The following is a 16,440-nucleotide window of genomic DNA, read 5'->3' as shown; positions in this document are numbered from 1 at the left end:
TCCCCTTCACATAAAAGAAACAAAATAAATTAACTCTCCTTCACCCTAGGAGACTGCCGACATAATTTCTCAATTCATTCACTCCTTCCACAAACATTTTCTGAGAGCCTACTATGTGCAAAGCTGTGTTCTATGCACTGGTCTCTTATCTCAGCACAGAGCCTCCACTCTAGAGTTTCTTCATTCCCTGATACTCTCCATAATTCATCTTCTAATCCCAAACTTTCTTCCACCCATGTCCCCCATGAGCTCTGGTTTCCAAACTCTCACCCAAGCCTCAACCTTCACCAGGAGCCATGCTTTTGGGTGCTCTGCTCCTCCTCAACAAATAATAATGTAACCATTAGCCTCCGTACCAGTTAACTACACCTATTCCAACCCTGACCTGACCGGGAGCACTCCCATGTCTACAAAGTTGGGGCATAGGGAGGGGTATTTTCCACCAACCACCCCCCACTATGACTCACAGTAGAAAAATTCACAGTGAAACACAGACCCGCATCTGAAAACTGCCCTCACCCCTTGCTAGACACAGAAACAGCAGAGAGTTATTTTGAAGTTTCTGATCTGCTAACCTCCCACCCAGACACCTCTAGCTTCTGCTCTGTCTGCAACTGGAGAGAAAGGGGACATTTGACACTAACGAGATTTGGTTCTCATCTCAGCTTTATATCATTTCTGCCAATGAACACTTTCCAGGCCACGGCTCAGCTTCATTCTTCCTTGATTTTTCTTTTTATTTAAAAGGCCTATGGACCTTGCACTTGAAGGTCAGTTTCTATTAACTTTCCTTTCTCTAGTCTGCCTCCAAAACCAAAAAAAAAGGCTAAAAAGCAAAAGCAAAATCCCAAATGGCTTGGTGGTGGTTTGGCAAGTGGCAGGTTTCTCCCGGAGAGAGGCAGAATTTGTGGATAAAGGGTTAAACATTAACACGCTTCCCTGGAAGGTCTCTCCTGTCCTGTTAATGGAACCCAAGTGCAAACCTTGGCAGGAATTGCACATTAGCTCATGACAGGTGTAGGCTTCATGCTGGTTGCTGCTGCATTTCTAGCAAAAAATCAGGGACATGGGGACCACTCCATGACACAGTAGGCTGGAACAGATTGCTTTGCAGACATCTCCTCTGGCTGAAATAATTCCCTATAACAACTTCCTTGACACGCTGTTAGTATGGCCTATTTCCAAGGTAATGGCTGATGCATGAGGATATAATAGACATCATCTGTGGTCTTCCAGAGACGAAGCTGCCAGAACCACCCTGCTGCATTTTTCTCATAGAGGCATTCACCCATTCGGCAATGTTTACTAAACTGGGTCCCCTTGTTACACGCTCCCCAGCAGTCTCTAGTTCTTTCCACGTCATAACGTTGTTCACTTTTTAATCTAAGTCTGAAACAGGCTAGGGACAACCAGAGCATCTCTGCCTGTCTAAAGGGAGATGTCACTCACTCCTGTGCAGGTGTTTTCACTTCAGGAGTCTCTTCTGGAAGAACTCTTTGTAGATCTCTTCTGATTAAAAATAGGCTCGTCAGAAATGTCCTGACAGTGTCAAGACGGTCTGTATCCTGGGCTGAACAGTGTCCCCCCAGATTCATGTCTACCTGGAAGCTCACCATGTGACTTTATTAGGAAATATGATCTTGGCAGATTTAATTAATTAAATAAAGATGAGATCACACTGGATGAGGATGGGCCCTAAATCCAATGACTGATATCCTTATAAAAGGAGAGATGCAAAGACACACAGAGAGGAGGATGCTATGTGCAGACAGGGCCAGACACTGGAGTGATACATCTACATGTCAAGGAATGCCAAGTAATGCCAAGGATCGCCAGCAACCACCAAAAGCTAGGAGAGAGACAAAGAATCACCTGGCTGAAGATGGGACTCTACTATACTTGTATTTATTTACTTACTATTTAAAAAATTTTTTTAAAGATTTTATTTATTTATTTGAGAGAGAGAATGAGAGAGAGAGAGCACATGAGAGGGGGGAGGGTCAGAGAGAGAAGCAGACTCCCCGCTGAGCAGGGAGCCCGACATGGGCCTTGATACCAGGACCCTGGGATCATGACCTGAGCCAAAGGCAGATGCTTAACCGACTGAGCCACCCAGGCGCCCTTGTATGTATGTATGTATGTATGTATGTATGTATTATTTTTTATTTATTTTTAAAGATTTTATTTATTTATTTGACAGAGAGAGACACAGCGAGAGCGGGAACACAAGCAGGGGGAGTGGGAGAGGGAGAAGCAGGCTTCTCAGTGAGCAGGGAGCCCCATGCAGGGCTCGGTCCCAGGACCCTGGAATCGTGACCTGAGCTGAAGGCAGACGCTTAATGACTGAGCCACCCAGGCACCCCTGTATTTATTTACTTTTAACTGAAAATTTTTTTGTCTTATAAAAGAGCAAAACATTTCAGTGAAAAAGAACAAAAACAAATATGCTCATAGGCCTATATGCTACACTGTGTCTCATCTGAACTATCACAATGACCCCAAATCTATTCTGGCTCCTTTCAACCCACACTCTACACTGTAGCCAGAGGGATCTTTTGAAAACTCAAATCAGATGATGTCACCCATCTCCCTCAAATCCCTTAATGATGTCCCATTGCTCTTCCAATAAAGACTAAAATCTTTACCACGGCCCATGAGGCCCTGCTCGCTCTGGCCCCTCTGGCCCTACTCACTCTCTGCCTTCAAGTACCATAGGCTTCTAGTGGCTCATGCTCCTTATATTCTCTTTAACCTCAGGACCTTTGCACCTGTGGTCTCTCTACCTCAAGTAGCTTTATCTCCCTCACCCCCACAATGTGCACATACACACACATGCTCAGACATACATATGCCCCTTGTACCTGGCTAATGCAAGGATGCCTACTCATCCTTCAGATCCCAGTTCAGTCATCATTTCCTCAGGAAAACTCTCCCAAACCTCTCCCTCTTCAAAAATATTAGTCCTATCTCTTTTAGATACTCTCATGGTACCATGTCCCTTAGAAATCTAGTATCTCCCGCCTAAATGTGTATGATCATCTGATTCATTGTCACCTCCAGTGGACTGTAAGGGTGATCCCTCCCACTTAACATGGTGCCTGCCATACAATATGGTCTCATAGGAGGCATCTAGTATCATCCTCCAAGGAGTTTACATGCTTTTCTCCTACTCCAGGTTAAGCCATCTCTACAGCCTCTTTCGTCCAGTAGTCCTTGGTTTGTACTTTCATTAGAGTAACACTGCAGAGTTTGCACTGTTCTGTGATCTTCACATCTGTTTACGTCGTCTGGCCATTGGCCACACTGGGAGCAGGAATTATACTACGTTCGTCATCGCATTACTCAATGTACGGTATGGGTCTCTTGTCACACTTGGATTCTTAAAGGCAGATTTTAAACCTTTGTCTTATAATAATTATAAGGAGGCCTTCCAGAGTTGTATGGACAGAGAGGACGGCAGAGCTGTTAAGACGGTCTGTATCCAAGTTCGAATTCACTTTGTGCTACTTCTATGAGATTTTGGACCAGTTAGTTCACTTCATTGTGCCTTAATTCCTTACCTGGAAAACAAGGGTAAGAACAGTACCCCTAACAGAATGACATTCTAAAGATGGAAAAGGCACAAAGGTCCTCGAGCTGAGTGGGCATGGGCATACTCAGTTACATCAGCTATGATTGGCACTAACTTTTGTTGCTGGAGTCAGTGAATGCTCTTCTTTACATTAAAAAGTATAATAACGGGGGGCCCTATCTGGCTCAGTCAGTAGAATATGTGATCCTTGATCTCAGGGTGGTGAGTTCAAGCCCCATATTGGGCATAGAGATTACTTAAAAAAAAAAAAAAGGTGTAAGAATGATAGCAGCTAATTCCTTCTAAGATGGAAATCCTTGAAAGTTCAGGGAAAAGCTTCATCAACTTTTAGAAAAGCAACTATTCCAGAGGAAAAAAATTTAAGACGTATTGATCTAGTCCCCAAAAGCAGCAGAAGAGACAGGGGATAATAGGCACAAGTCAGGGAGGGTAGCTTTGAACAGGAGGGCTACTTCTTTGCAATGCCAACTCTACTTTTTAGGAAGACTTCATTTGAAATGACAGATTTCCTACTGCATGGGCTCCCCTCTGGTATAAATGCCTTGCTCAGATGGTTCTAAACTCAAAAGTTCTACCAACTGTTTTCAGCTGGGGGCTAGTCCCTACGCCAAGAACATTAGTGACAATGTCTGGAGAAATTTGTAATTGTTATGACTTGGGCAGAGAGGGGTGGAGCGGGAGGAGGAAAGGAGTGGGGGAAAAGCAGCTTGCTCCTGGCATCTAGCGGGTAGAGGCCCAGGACACTGCGACACACCCCACAATGCACACAGCAGCACCCACAGCCCCAATACAGAATTTATCCACCCAAAATGTTGACAGTACTGAGGTAGAGAAACCTCATTCTAGATCATTACATCTCAACATCGTAGGGGTGCTAGACCTGTATTCACAAACATCACGTTACAGGTTTGGGAAATTTTGTTTCTGTGACATTTCAACTGGCCCCTCTTGCCAAAGAAGAGCCTTCAACAATAATCAGTGTGTTTTAGGACTCTAGAACATAAAGGAGTCTGCCTGGATCTAAACTAAATCTCTCATATCTTCCACCCATCCAGGCCCCGAAATTCCCTTTCGTGTCCACTGTCCTTCAGAATGGACCACAATGCTTAGAGGAGCTCCAAGCTGTTCAGTGCCTGCAGGAAATCTGTGGTTAATCACTTCAACCTGCTTTACTTTAAGAGAGATTTTCTGAGACCTGTTTATTGTTCCACTGCTTGGCTTCTCCGGAGTTATCTATGACCGAAGTATTAACATTTATTTGTAGAGTAGAAGGTATATTTTTACTCTCACATCTCTTCCAAGTCCCTGAATTAAATTAGTATGAACTTTCCAAAATAAATTCACCTTTGAGCTGAAACTAAGCATGGGAAGTTTCAGTCCAAAAGGATACCTTATTGGAAAGTTAGAGGCAAAGGAAAATGAGGATTATAACGAATATTTGAGTGTAACCTCAGCACTCGTAGTTACCAAGGATAGAGTATTTGTTATTTAAAAGATTCTCTAAGAGATTTGATGTGTGCAATCCAAGATTGCCATTCAATTCCCTTTTCTTCAGACTCAAAAGAAAAAACAACTGGAAATAAATAGAATGGAAAAATCAGCACATGTGGATCTAATTCTGCACCATGTCACTGGTTAAAACCCAAGGAAAGAATGTTTTATCAGAATGCGAAAAGGGGAACGATCAATAACAGGAAGGAAGATCTCTGATTCCTTCACTCCACAAACGTTAATTTCTTGGACCACGACCATGGTCGGGTAGCAGTTGTCAACAGCTCCAAGTTAACATTCTACATGAATGGCCACTATGGTTCTTCCTACAGAAAACGGTTCTTACAGCTCTGGGTGATTTGTACCACAGATAGACAGATGTTAGGGCATTCGGCGCTGGTTTTTTTCTCTTGATTCTCAACACAAGAAAGTATTTCCCAGTCACGTCCAACCTTTGAAAGATTCAAAACCTGTACAATTCTGATATGCACCTTTTCAATAATCTATTCATAGCCCTAAGTGCAACTTTGCTCACATAAGGCCCAAATAAAATTCTACTAGTCAATGCAGCATTAAAACTAGTGCATTTTTAAAACTGCTGTCCTCCAGATGAAACTATTATTTTCCAACAGTTTTTGGCAGCAACGGAATGCTTTTCTTCCACCTTCCCGCCTGCAAACACACATACAGCTTTGGGCAGAATTGGAATACACAGAATAGATAAAAAGAGGAATGGCTTTAGAAAAGCAGGGGTCCCAGAAGCTCAGACCCAACTCCCCATTCCAATACTCTTCTTTGTTCCTGCTGTCTGGAAAAATACATGAAAAAAAATGGTTTCAAAATTATTTTTTTCAGGGGCGCCTGGGTGGCTCAGTCATTAAGTGTCTGCCTTTGGCTCAGGTCATGATCCCAGGGTCCTGGGATCGAGCTGTGCATCGGGCTCCCTGCTTGGCAGGAGGCCTGCTTCTCCCTCTTCCACTCCCCCTGCTTGTGTTCCTGCTCTCTCTCTGTCAAATAAATAAATAAAATCTTGAAAAAAATTTATTTTTTTCATTTTTCAACGGAGTTGGCATCATTTAGAGAGAGTCCTTATTCAGGCCACAGGAGCACTGAACCAAGTTCTCTTAATTTTAAGAGCTCACATAAATAGTAGTTACCAGGGAGTGTAATTTGGGCAAAGCCACTTTTGTTTTTCCTTTCCTTGATTCTGTGTTACTTGCATTTTTATGATTTGCCCCCCAAAAGCAGTCTTTACTTAAAAAAAAAAAAGCATATGTTGAAAAAAATTAACATTTTACCAAGGTTCCTTTTTGTCTTTTTGGTTAATACTTCTTCTAGATTGCATCCTGGCAAAAGTAAAAGAGTCAGAAGGACAAATGCATCTTTCCTTGTTTTTCACCTACGATGTGATCCAACTATAATACACATATAACTATGGAGTCAGTCAAATTAACACACGCTATATAGTTTTAAAGGGGTCCTATGCATTATCTTCAATGTATTTTCATGCATTTAGTCTCTATGAATGTAAGATGCTTGCACTGTGATGTCTGTCACCCACCCTGTCAGGGTTGATTCTCTTTCTCTGGATGGCTAGACAGAGATCCCCACCGCCATCATGGCTCAGTGGACATTCCTTCCACCACCTTTCATCAAAGAAACCACATTCCTAGATGAAGGAAGACAGTTCTTCCTCCATCCAAGGCATGTCCCTCTTCCAAGGGCATGTTCTGGGCATAGGCTAATAAATTCTTAACACTCATAACCCAAAGGATATGTGTACATTGGTGGGTAATTTTATGTTTTTAAATAAAAACATTTATTAAAATTCACAGGACCTTAAATGTGTACTTGGAATGGGAAGACATCCTTAGAAATGTTTTTTCATCAGAAAATGACCCCCCACAATGCATGTTATCACCAAAACGATAATCACCACCTCAAATCTGTAATCCTACCAAAAGAAGCCTGCACAACAGGAGCCGAAAGATGACAGGGGTTTGCGGAAGCTCACGTTCCCTAAAATATCCTTAGCATTCCTCTCTAAAAAGCATGGGGGAAGTCAAAGCAGCTGAAATTGTGCCTTCTTCCTGGCCAGTTCTGAAAAACAATGTACCAGAGGCTCGGCATCTTATCTTATGGTTCACATTTCTAGAGAAGTCGAATAGAGAAAGTGCATTTGGATTGGCACATAGTTTGAACTATTTTACTTTAGAGAAAGAAAAATTAAGCAATCCTGGAAGAACTCCATATTCTTCTTTTTTAAAAAAAATTTTTAAGTTCCTCTTGAAAACTAGTTACTCCTTTGAGCAGGAAGGAAGGGTTTGGAACAGCTGTCCCTGAGTGAGTTGGGAGAATGTTAATCACTGTCCCTTCTCTCCTTTACTTAAAGATTAGCTCACATCCCAGGCCCCTGCAAAAGGAAACCGCATACACTTAACTTTTGAGACTACCATGAGGAATATCTCTGTAACAGTAGTAGTATGTCAGCCAGATCTTAGAGACGCTCAAGTCCGGAAATGTACCCCAAAAGCAACAAAAGCCCAAAGGGTTGGCAGTGGGCTGACTGGACATTTGAGAAAGTCATTTGTCTCCTGACTAAAGCTCCCCAGGAAGAAGTCAAACGTAACAAAAATGGTTTTAAAAAAATTGAAATTGACATACACATGGGCATCTGCAACTTTAGCCAGAGCCTTCCTAGGCAGAGAGAACTTGCAGACCATGTTAGGTTAAAAATATTATATTAAATGCAATTTCCTCTGCATATTGTTAAGTGAGGAGAGCAAGATGTAGGCAAGTAGCTAATATATAATCCCACTGTAATCACAAACAATATTTCTCCCAAACCCGAATAAAAATATTTTGCTCCATATCATTATTTGAACACAGAGCTAGGTGTGGAAGGATATACAAATTGCTAATATTTATAACAGGGAGGAAGCTAAGAGAAGAGAGGGAAAAGGAGTTAAAAAAAAAAAAGAGACACACACACACACAGACTCTCACTGGATAGAAAAATATGCATGGCCTAATACTTGATATGTGTGTTGGTTGGGTAATTCTGTTTTTAAATAAAAGAGACACATAATTCTATAAAAGAGGGACAGACTGTTGTTAGAAACATACTCATGGCAATAACTAGAAGGTGACACAAACATTTGTTTTCAGGATGAAACCATGCATGGTTTCCTTAGAGTCACACAATAAGACATTTTATCAATATGGAGTATGACAGATTCTCCACCTGCAGGTAATATACTTTCTAACACAACAGTTCGATATGAGGACGAACATCAGTTGCATTTGAAAACTGGGTCTGAGACAGTGTGCAGACAGGCGGGGGTCTATGGGATCTAAATGAATCAGATATGGCCTAAAAAACAGACGGTTTGCCGCTGTGTGACAAGAAGGGAAAGCAGTCCCCTCCATTGGTTTTCTCGGGCTCCGGGTGGTCCGGAGGTCCGTGACCTCTTGGAGCACTGGAGACCACCACCCCCAGAGTCGCAGAGCACTGAAGTGAAAAGCTAAACCTCGAGTACATATAGCAAAACACGCCCTTAAGTCTGTCAATATGGCAGCAAGATGCTCGCTTTAGACGGTGGATAGGAAACTGATCAGGAAAAAAAAAATTAAGGAAACAAAATATTAAAAATGTAGATGTGACGGAAATCATAAACAGCTTAAAGCTCCTCTCCCTTCGGGAACAGCTGTGTCTGCTAATCCCTCGAGGAGTCCTCCCTGCGATCGCCCTTCCTTCCTTCCTCTGTCTCTCTCTAATAGCTCCCTTGTTCCTGCTGGACAAAACTAGCCCTTTGTGGCTGCTCTCAGAACAACATTAAAAACAGGAATAGGGAAATTGTAAACAGGAGGCTTCTGGTCTACAGGCAAAGACACACACAGGCCTCTGAGGCCTACTTCATGCTAAGCAAAGAAACAGATCTTTGTTGCTAAAGGGATTAGGGCTGCGGGGTTTCGGAGGCACTGCTGAGGCATTCAGCTGGCCTCAAGTAGGGGCTTTGTAAAGAGATACCTCCATTAGAGGTCTGTGAGCGGAAATCATTCATACTCTTTATACAATCTGGGTAATGTGATAGTGTTGGACTGCTCAACGCCTCTGGTGAGGCAGGGTCCTATCTCCTTGAATGGTAAATTCTTCAGCAGCTCAATAGATGGTGGTATAATTACCTTCACTGACTTTTTTTTTTGAGGTGGTGGTGGTTGGGGTGGGGGTGAGGGGAGGTCGGTCTTCTACCTTTAACCCTTAGTGGGAGTGACGTTAAAGATCACCCAGAAGCTGAGAGGCAAAGTCTTCCCAAGTCAGCTCAGAGGCAGTCATGGAACTTTTTGTGCTGGCATCTTCCATGATCAAAAATGACCCTCTCTGGTGCATCCTCTGCGCATCGTCAATGATGACTTTGTCCCCACATTCATCATGATGATGGAAATCTCCATAACTCATTCGGTGCCTCGGCGTCCCCCCAACAGACCTAGCTCCTCTCTATCCTATGCCCGCCAGTCCTTCCTTGCCTCCCCCTCCCCAGGCTGCATTGGTGTTCCCTCCTCTGAGGTCTCCCTTGTAGAATTCTCCATAAACTTGGAGACTCTGTGTGTGTCTGCTACCCCAGCAGATGATGAGCTCCTTGAGAGCAGTTGCTAATTTATCTTTGTATCTATAATGCCTGGTCCTTCATAGGTGCCCAGAGCTGTGTCCAGCAGAATGATGGAGTTCGACCGTGGTGCCTTCAGATCAGTCCCTGTGGTAGCTGGGAAGATTATGTTGGCTTGCCTTAATGGCTTTTGAGGAATTTTTTAAAATTTATCAGAGAACCCTTGTAGAGAACCTGGGGTCTTAAGAAAGCAAGCAAAAAAACACTGCGGCCAGTGAGGAAAGAAAAGGAGTCCTCCAAGGAAGACGGTAAGAGGTCACTTCCCACAAAGAGCCAGCAGACTTCTAAGGGACCTGGCTCATCCTAGCCAGGTCTCCACATTCTTCTCGGTTAAGGAAGTGTCACCAGCAGAATGGAAATGCTCTTTGGGTTCATATTTAGAGTACCTGGAAATAAATATTAATTATGGTATCAGCTGTTGTATACTCAGGAAACTTCTCAGAGATAATTCCAAAAATTAGAACTACGGGAAGAGATGGTGCATCAGAGCTAAGGGACACTTTCCCCCAGTACAATCAGACCAATCCTAGATGGCTGACAAACTCATTCAGGTAGATGTGGATTTTGCGGAAACTTCACTTAGAAGGGATCCTGGTTTCCGTATAAGATAAGCTTGCAAATACCATGGGGGCTTTGCAACAACTGATGGAAGGCTGATGTTTTTCTCCACTGATGCTTTCAGTTCTCTGGGACATGCTTCTCTGTGAGCACGGCCTTGGATGCCATTAATTGTTGGCTCTTCCCATTGTTCACCATTCTCTATCCAGATTACCTCTCTTCTCGCCATTTGGCAGATGGGACTCTGTTCTTACATTATTAACATCACTGTCTGCAAAAAGCAGTTACATATGGAAGGAAGAAAACAGAGCAATGAGATCATGGGCTTTGTCTCTAATTCTGCCACTGACTCCATCACCCATTCAACCAACAAAGGCTGAGCACCTGCTATGCACCACACACTGGGCTGGGCACTGAGAAGAGAAGCATGACACAGGACTCGATGTGAAGAGGGGGAGGCACACAGAAACAGAGTGGAGTGGCTAATACCATGACGGCAACCTGCACAAAACCTTCTCAGAGCACTGGGAAGCTGAAGGAGTACAGGAGGTCCTCCTGAAAGAGACGAGTGCTTAGCCCAGAAGATCCCAGATAGATAAAAAAGCCACAATCATTTGGGATAACTACAGATATATGAATATAAAATACAAATCAAGTAAGATTATTGTATTGATACTAAATTCTTGGATGTAATAATGGCACTGTGGTTATGTAAGAGAATGTCCCGTACTTTGGAGATACACACTGCACTACTCATAGGTGAGGAGTCATGATACCTAAAGTTACTTTCAAATGGTTCAGAAAGAGATGTGCCGATCTGGGTGTGTGTGTGTGTGTATGTGTGTGTGCAAGCGCATGTATATACATTTATATACATGTATACATACATATGTATACATACATATATATAAAGGGGGATGGAGGGAAGAGAATATGCAAAATGTTAGTCAATCTGGGTATATATGAACATTTCTTGTACAATCTTTTAGGTTACTGCATTTTTTCAAATTTTCAAAATAGAATACTGGATAGATAATTGTTAAAAATATATGCATACAGGGGTGCCTGGGTGGTTCAGTCGGTGGAGCGTCCAACTCTTGACTTTGGCGCAGGTCTTGATCTCAAGTTTATGAGATCAAGCTCCACGGAGGGTTCTGTGCTGGGTGTGGAGCCTGCTTAAGATTCTCTCTTTGCCCGGGCACCTGGGTGGCTCAGTCGTTAAGCGTCTGCCTTTGGCTCAGGTCATGATCCCAGGGTCCTGGATTCTAGCCCCACATCAGGCTCCCTGCTCCGCGGGAAGCCTGCTTCTCCCTCTGCCACTCCCCCTGCTTGTGTTCCCTCTCTCGCTGTCTCTCTGTTGAAAAATAAATAAAATCTTTAAAAAAAAAAAGATTCTCTCTGCCCTTACACACACACACATACACACACACACACACAATTGATCCTTGAACAATGCAAGGGTCAGAGACACGGACCCCCGTGCGTTCGAAAATCCATGTATAAATTTTGACTCCCCAAACACTTAACTAATAGCGTATTGTTGACCAGAGTCTTACCAAAAACAAAGTCAATTAACACGTATTTTGCATATTAATATGTATCAGATACTGTATTGCTACAATTAAGCAAAGTGGAAATGTTATTAAGAAAAGAAAATGTGAGGCACCTGGGTGGCTCAGTTGGTTAAGTGTCTGACTCTTGATCTCAGCTCAGGTCTTGCACTTAACAGTCATGAGTTGGAGCCCTGCAATGGGCTCCATGCTGGGCATGAAGCCTACATAAAAATAAAAATAAAATTAAATAAAATAAATAAAATAAAATAAAATAAAAATAGGGATGCCTGGGTGGCTTAGTTGGTTAGGTGTCCAACTCTTGGTTTCGGCTTGGGTCATGATTTCAGGGTCCTAGGATCAAGCCCGGCGTTGGGCTCCGTGCTCAGTGGGGAGTCTGCTTGAGGATTTCTCTCCCGCTCTCCCTCCCCCAACTCATTCACTCTCTCTCAAATAAATAAATAAAACCTTTTTAAAAAAGAAAAAGAAAAAAAATGTTGCTACAAAAATCATAAGAAAGAGAAAATACATTTACAGTACTGTTCTGTGTCTATAGGAAAAAAACCACATTTGTAAGTGGACCTGTGAAGCTCACACTTGTGTTGTTCAAGGGCCAGCTACATTTATAAAGCTATTACAAGAGCTAAGACTGGACTGGAAAAAGAGAAGTGTGCATTAGTCAGATAATGACAGAAGGGAGGTACCCAAGGGAGAGCTGATGGCTGGAGCATGGGATTTGGGGATGGTAGCTGGTATGCACAAAACCACTCCTGGCCCAAAGGTGACACTCGTGTATATTTATCAAATGAATGAAAGAGTTGAACAGCATCGATGCAGGGAACTGCAAGCAGATCAGACCAAAGTGAGCATAAGGTTTATGTTAAGGAGCGAGAGCCGATTTGGCTATACAGGCAGGGGGTCTGTCATGGAGGCCTTTGTATATTCTGCCAAGGTCCTGGGACTTTATCCTGTGGGCGACGGGAGCCACGAGCAGGAGGCAATGTGGTCAGATTAGCATCTAGAGGGACCACCCTGGCAGTCAGGTGTCATGTGGAGTGATGGAGCACAGACCTCAAGGCAGGAGACAAGGATACCAGTCAGGATGCCTTTGGCTCCCTTAAACACAAAGCTCTGAGTCTAACTGGCTGAATTTATCAAGAGACTTATTATCCAACATAGCTGCAACCTCCGAAATGACAGGCAGCAGATGTGGTTGATTCAGTGGCTCAAAAATGTAACCACGGACCCAGGTTCCATCCTCTCTGCACTCTACCATTCTCTGTGGGGCTCTGCCTGCAGACTGCCCTTCCTCATCTTTACAGGATGGCTGTAGCAGCTTCCAGAGTGATGTGCAGACACAGTGAAGACCACAGACAGAAGGGAGCCGTTCCTTCTTTGGTCTCTCTCAGCAAGGAAAACTTTTCCAGAAGCTTCCCAGCAAACACTGCCTCACATCCCACTAGCCCAGATTGGATCACAAGCCCATTTCAAAACCAATCACTGTCAAGGGAACAAGATTACATGTTTGGCTCAGAATAAGAATTTATACACAGAGGGAATGAACTACGATGAATCATCACTTAAAACACTTGGGAGCCTACTGGTCCAGGCAAAAGACGCTGGAAGCCTAAACTAAGATAATGGTGGCAAAGAATGGAGAGATGAGAACAGATTCATGATTTATTTAGGAAGTTATGTTGGTGCAATCTGATGGTGGATTGAAGGTGGAGGAGGAGGAAAGGGGGAAAAGGACACCCTCTTCTATAATTCCAGCTTGGATGAATGGAGGGAAGGAAGTGCCATTAACTGAGGTAAGGTACCCACAAGGAGAGCAGAGGAGGGTTTGGGGAAAAGGTGGTTTGGGGCATATTCAACTGGAAGTGCCTGTGGGCTTCAGAATAAAGGTGCTGGGCAGGGAGCGGAATTTAGGACTCAAACCGTTATCCCACACAGGTGGTCCATAGTCAGCCATGGTTCTCAAATGGGCTTTGGTCTCTACAGACATTTTTGAACCAGTATTTAATCACTGAGAGATTCCAAATAGGATTATATATTTCTGGTTTCTCTGGAAAATCTGGCAACACTGGACCTAAATTGCTGCCTGTCAATAGTCGGTGGAGGCCAGTAGCGGCCATTCTCTTTAGCTAGAATAAGAGGTTCTCTGGCCTGCCACACTCACCCACTATCTCTCTGCCTTTACCTGCTTGGCCCTGAAGCCATTTCCAACCAATACCCGGGAAAGAGGCCTGAGCTGCAGAAACACATCTGGTAGTCACTGGTATTTAGATGGTGGTCAAAGACCTCACTGCGGATGCCGTCACCCAAAGAGAAAGTGGAATGAAGTAGGTCAAGGAGGTAATCCTGGAGCCATCAGTGTTTTAGAAATGGAGGAAGAGAAATTCACGCTGGAGAGAAAAACAAAGAAACTGGAGCGGAGCGAGTGAGCGCGAAGTCTCAAGAGCTAAGAGAGGAGAGCTAAAGTTGGAGGGAGGGCTCTCCTGTGCCACATGCAACAGGACATCCAGGGAAGAAGGATCCTAAGGAGATGGGACATTGGGGAAGTAAGTCGTGGGCGGCCCAGGAGCCTAGCTGTGTGGCATGGTGAGGGAAGAGGCAGACAGCATGATGCGCATGGGCTGCTCAGGTGAGAAAGGAGGAGTAAAGCCAGATGAAACTAGAGAGGCCATGGGGTCAAGGCACGGTCCCTTGGTAGGATCAGAGACACTTGGACATTGTAAAGCGAAAAAGAAGCCAGGAGCGAGATGAAGGCCAGAGAAATCTCACAGAGGGATGAACAACAGAACCAAGCCCAAAAGGAGGTAGTGGGGGCAGGGGAACAAAAGGGTGAGACATAGGTGGCTGGATTCACTGCAAAAATGAGAGGCCTCCAAGGCTAGTGGACTGGAGGTGATGATAAATCTGGAAGCAGATGGGTGTGTTCAAAAACTTGAGAGCTGCGGTGACTTGTGGTACCCCAGCCCGGAATCTGCTTGAGATCCTCTCCCTCTGCTCCTCCCCACCCCCAGCCCTGTTTGTGCATTCTCTCTCTCTCTCTCTCAAATAAATAAATTAAATAAATCCTTAAAAAAAAAAAAAGAAAATTGCGAGCTAAGTCATCACCGAGCCTGGCGCTGGCAGGGGGTAGGGGGCTGCGTAGCAGTAGGGCGGAACCATGGGTTCAGGGACACACCAGCCCAGGACCACCAGCCCAGGACCCCCAACCAGAGCCAGAACCTGAGGAGGTGCTAGACCTGAGCCAACTGCCACCTGAGCTGCTCCTGGTGGTGCTGAGCCACGTGCCCCCAGGCACGCTGCTGGGGTGCTGCTGCCAGATACGCAGGGGCTGGCGTGCCCTAGTGGACAGCCAGGCCCCATGGCCACTCATGCTGGCCCGGGACCACCGCGCTCTGTTGCTGCTCAACCACAGCGGCCTCTACTTCTGTGAGAAAGCGCAGATGGATCGATGCAACCTCAGGTATAACCCCTGCGGCCAAGAAGGCCTCCAGAAATGGATGGTGCAGCATGCTGGGGATGGCTGGGTGGTGGAAGTGAACAAGTCAAGAGGGGCTAGAGCTCCCTTGCAGAGCTGTTTGTGTCTTCCCTCAGCGGATGTGGCAAGAAGCAGGTCTTAGACCTGGAGGAGCAGGGTATGTGGCCAGAACTGCTAGATGGTGGCAAGATTGAGATTTGTCAACCAGACGGTCCTGAGTAAATTCTCTGCTAGGCCTGATCCCGACCAGCAGTGGAACAACAATGTCTGCTTTCAGGTCACTCACATGTTCTCCATCAAGATGGGCCGGCCACTTTGAGTCTTTCAAACAGTGGGGCCAGGACATGCAGCTCTGGGCTGGTTGCTACGGAGCCCATGTGATCAACTGCAGGGTGATCATGCCAGCCTGTGTGTCTTACTCAAGGGCTGTCCTCACCAAACAACCTAACTGGGACCTTCCAGCACCTGGGATCATTGGCCAGGACTTCTCATTAACCAAGGACATGTACCTCCCTGACATCCTGGGTACTCGAGAGTCCATTCAAGCGTTCTTCTGGGCACCTTCTTCAGCTTCTGGAAACTACTACAAGAAAGTTCTTCCATCAGATCTACCTACTGCTGTTGAAGGGCAGTCCTTCCCCTGTTAGGGGTGTGGAGAGGCAACAGGTGAGCACAGAGGAATGCTGGTCCTGGAGAGGGCTCTTTGCCCTCCCCCACTGAGGCCCTCTGATTCAGCCTCAGTCCCCTCTGGCCTTGTCTCCTCGTGTGTCTGCTTCAGGGGCTTCATTGGTCCCTTGAGGGAAGACCTCTCACCTCTGAAGCAGAATCTCATCCTGAGAGCTGGGACAATCCCAGCCACCCTGGGTGACAAACTTAATCTCCTGGAGCTTCAAGACTGGGACCAGGTCTCGTGGCTCAAAGTCAACTCGCTCAAAAAATGTTTAGAGATCCTCAAGAACTGTAATCATGTGGTGTACAAAACTATTTTTTATTTTGAAATTTTTCACAAACATTGAGAGAATAAAATACATCAGCAACAACTATCTGCCAACCACATGTAATAAATTTATTATTTTGCCAGAAAGAAAGAAA

At 44.7% G+C, this 16,440-nt stretch overlaps 1 pseudogene; it reads left to right on the top strand.

Moving 5' to 3' along the window:
- Positions 1-14,480: 14,480 nt before the first annotated feature.
- On the top strand, positions 14,481-15,995 carry LOC110591240 (annotated as a pseudogene).
- Positions 15,996-16,440: the final 445 nt, after the last annotated feature.

The sequence above is a fragment of the Neomonachus schauinslandi genome, chromosome 7, assembly GCF_002201575.2.
Source record: "Neomonachus schauinslandi chromosome 7, ASM220157v2, whole genome shotgun sequence".
In the NCBI taxonomy this organism is placed as follows: domain Eukaryota; kingdom Metazoa; phylum Chordata; class Mammalia; order Carnivora; family Phocidae; genus Neomonachus; species Neomonachus schauinslandi.
The sequence above is the reverse complement of the archived record's forward strand: the minus strand, read 5'-3'. Positions and strand labels throughout refer to the sequence as shown.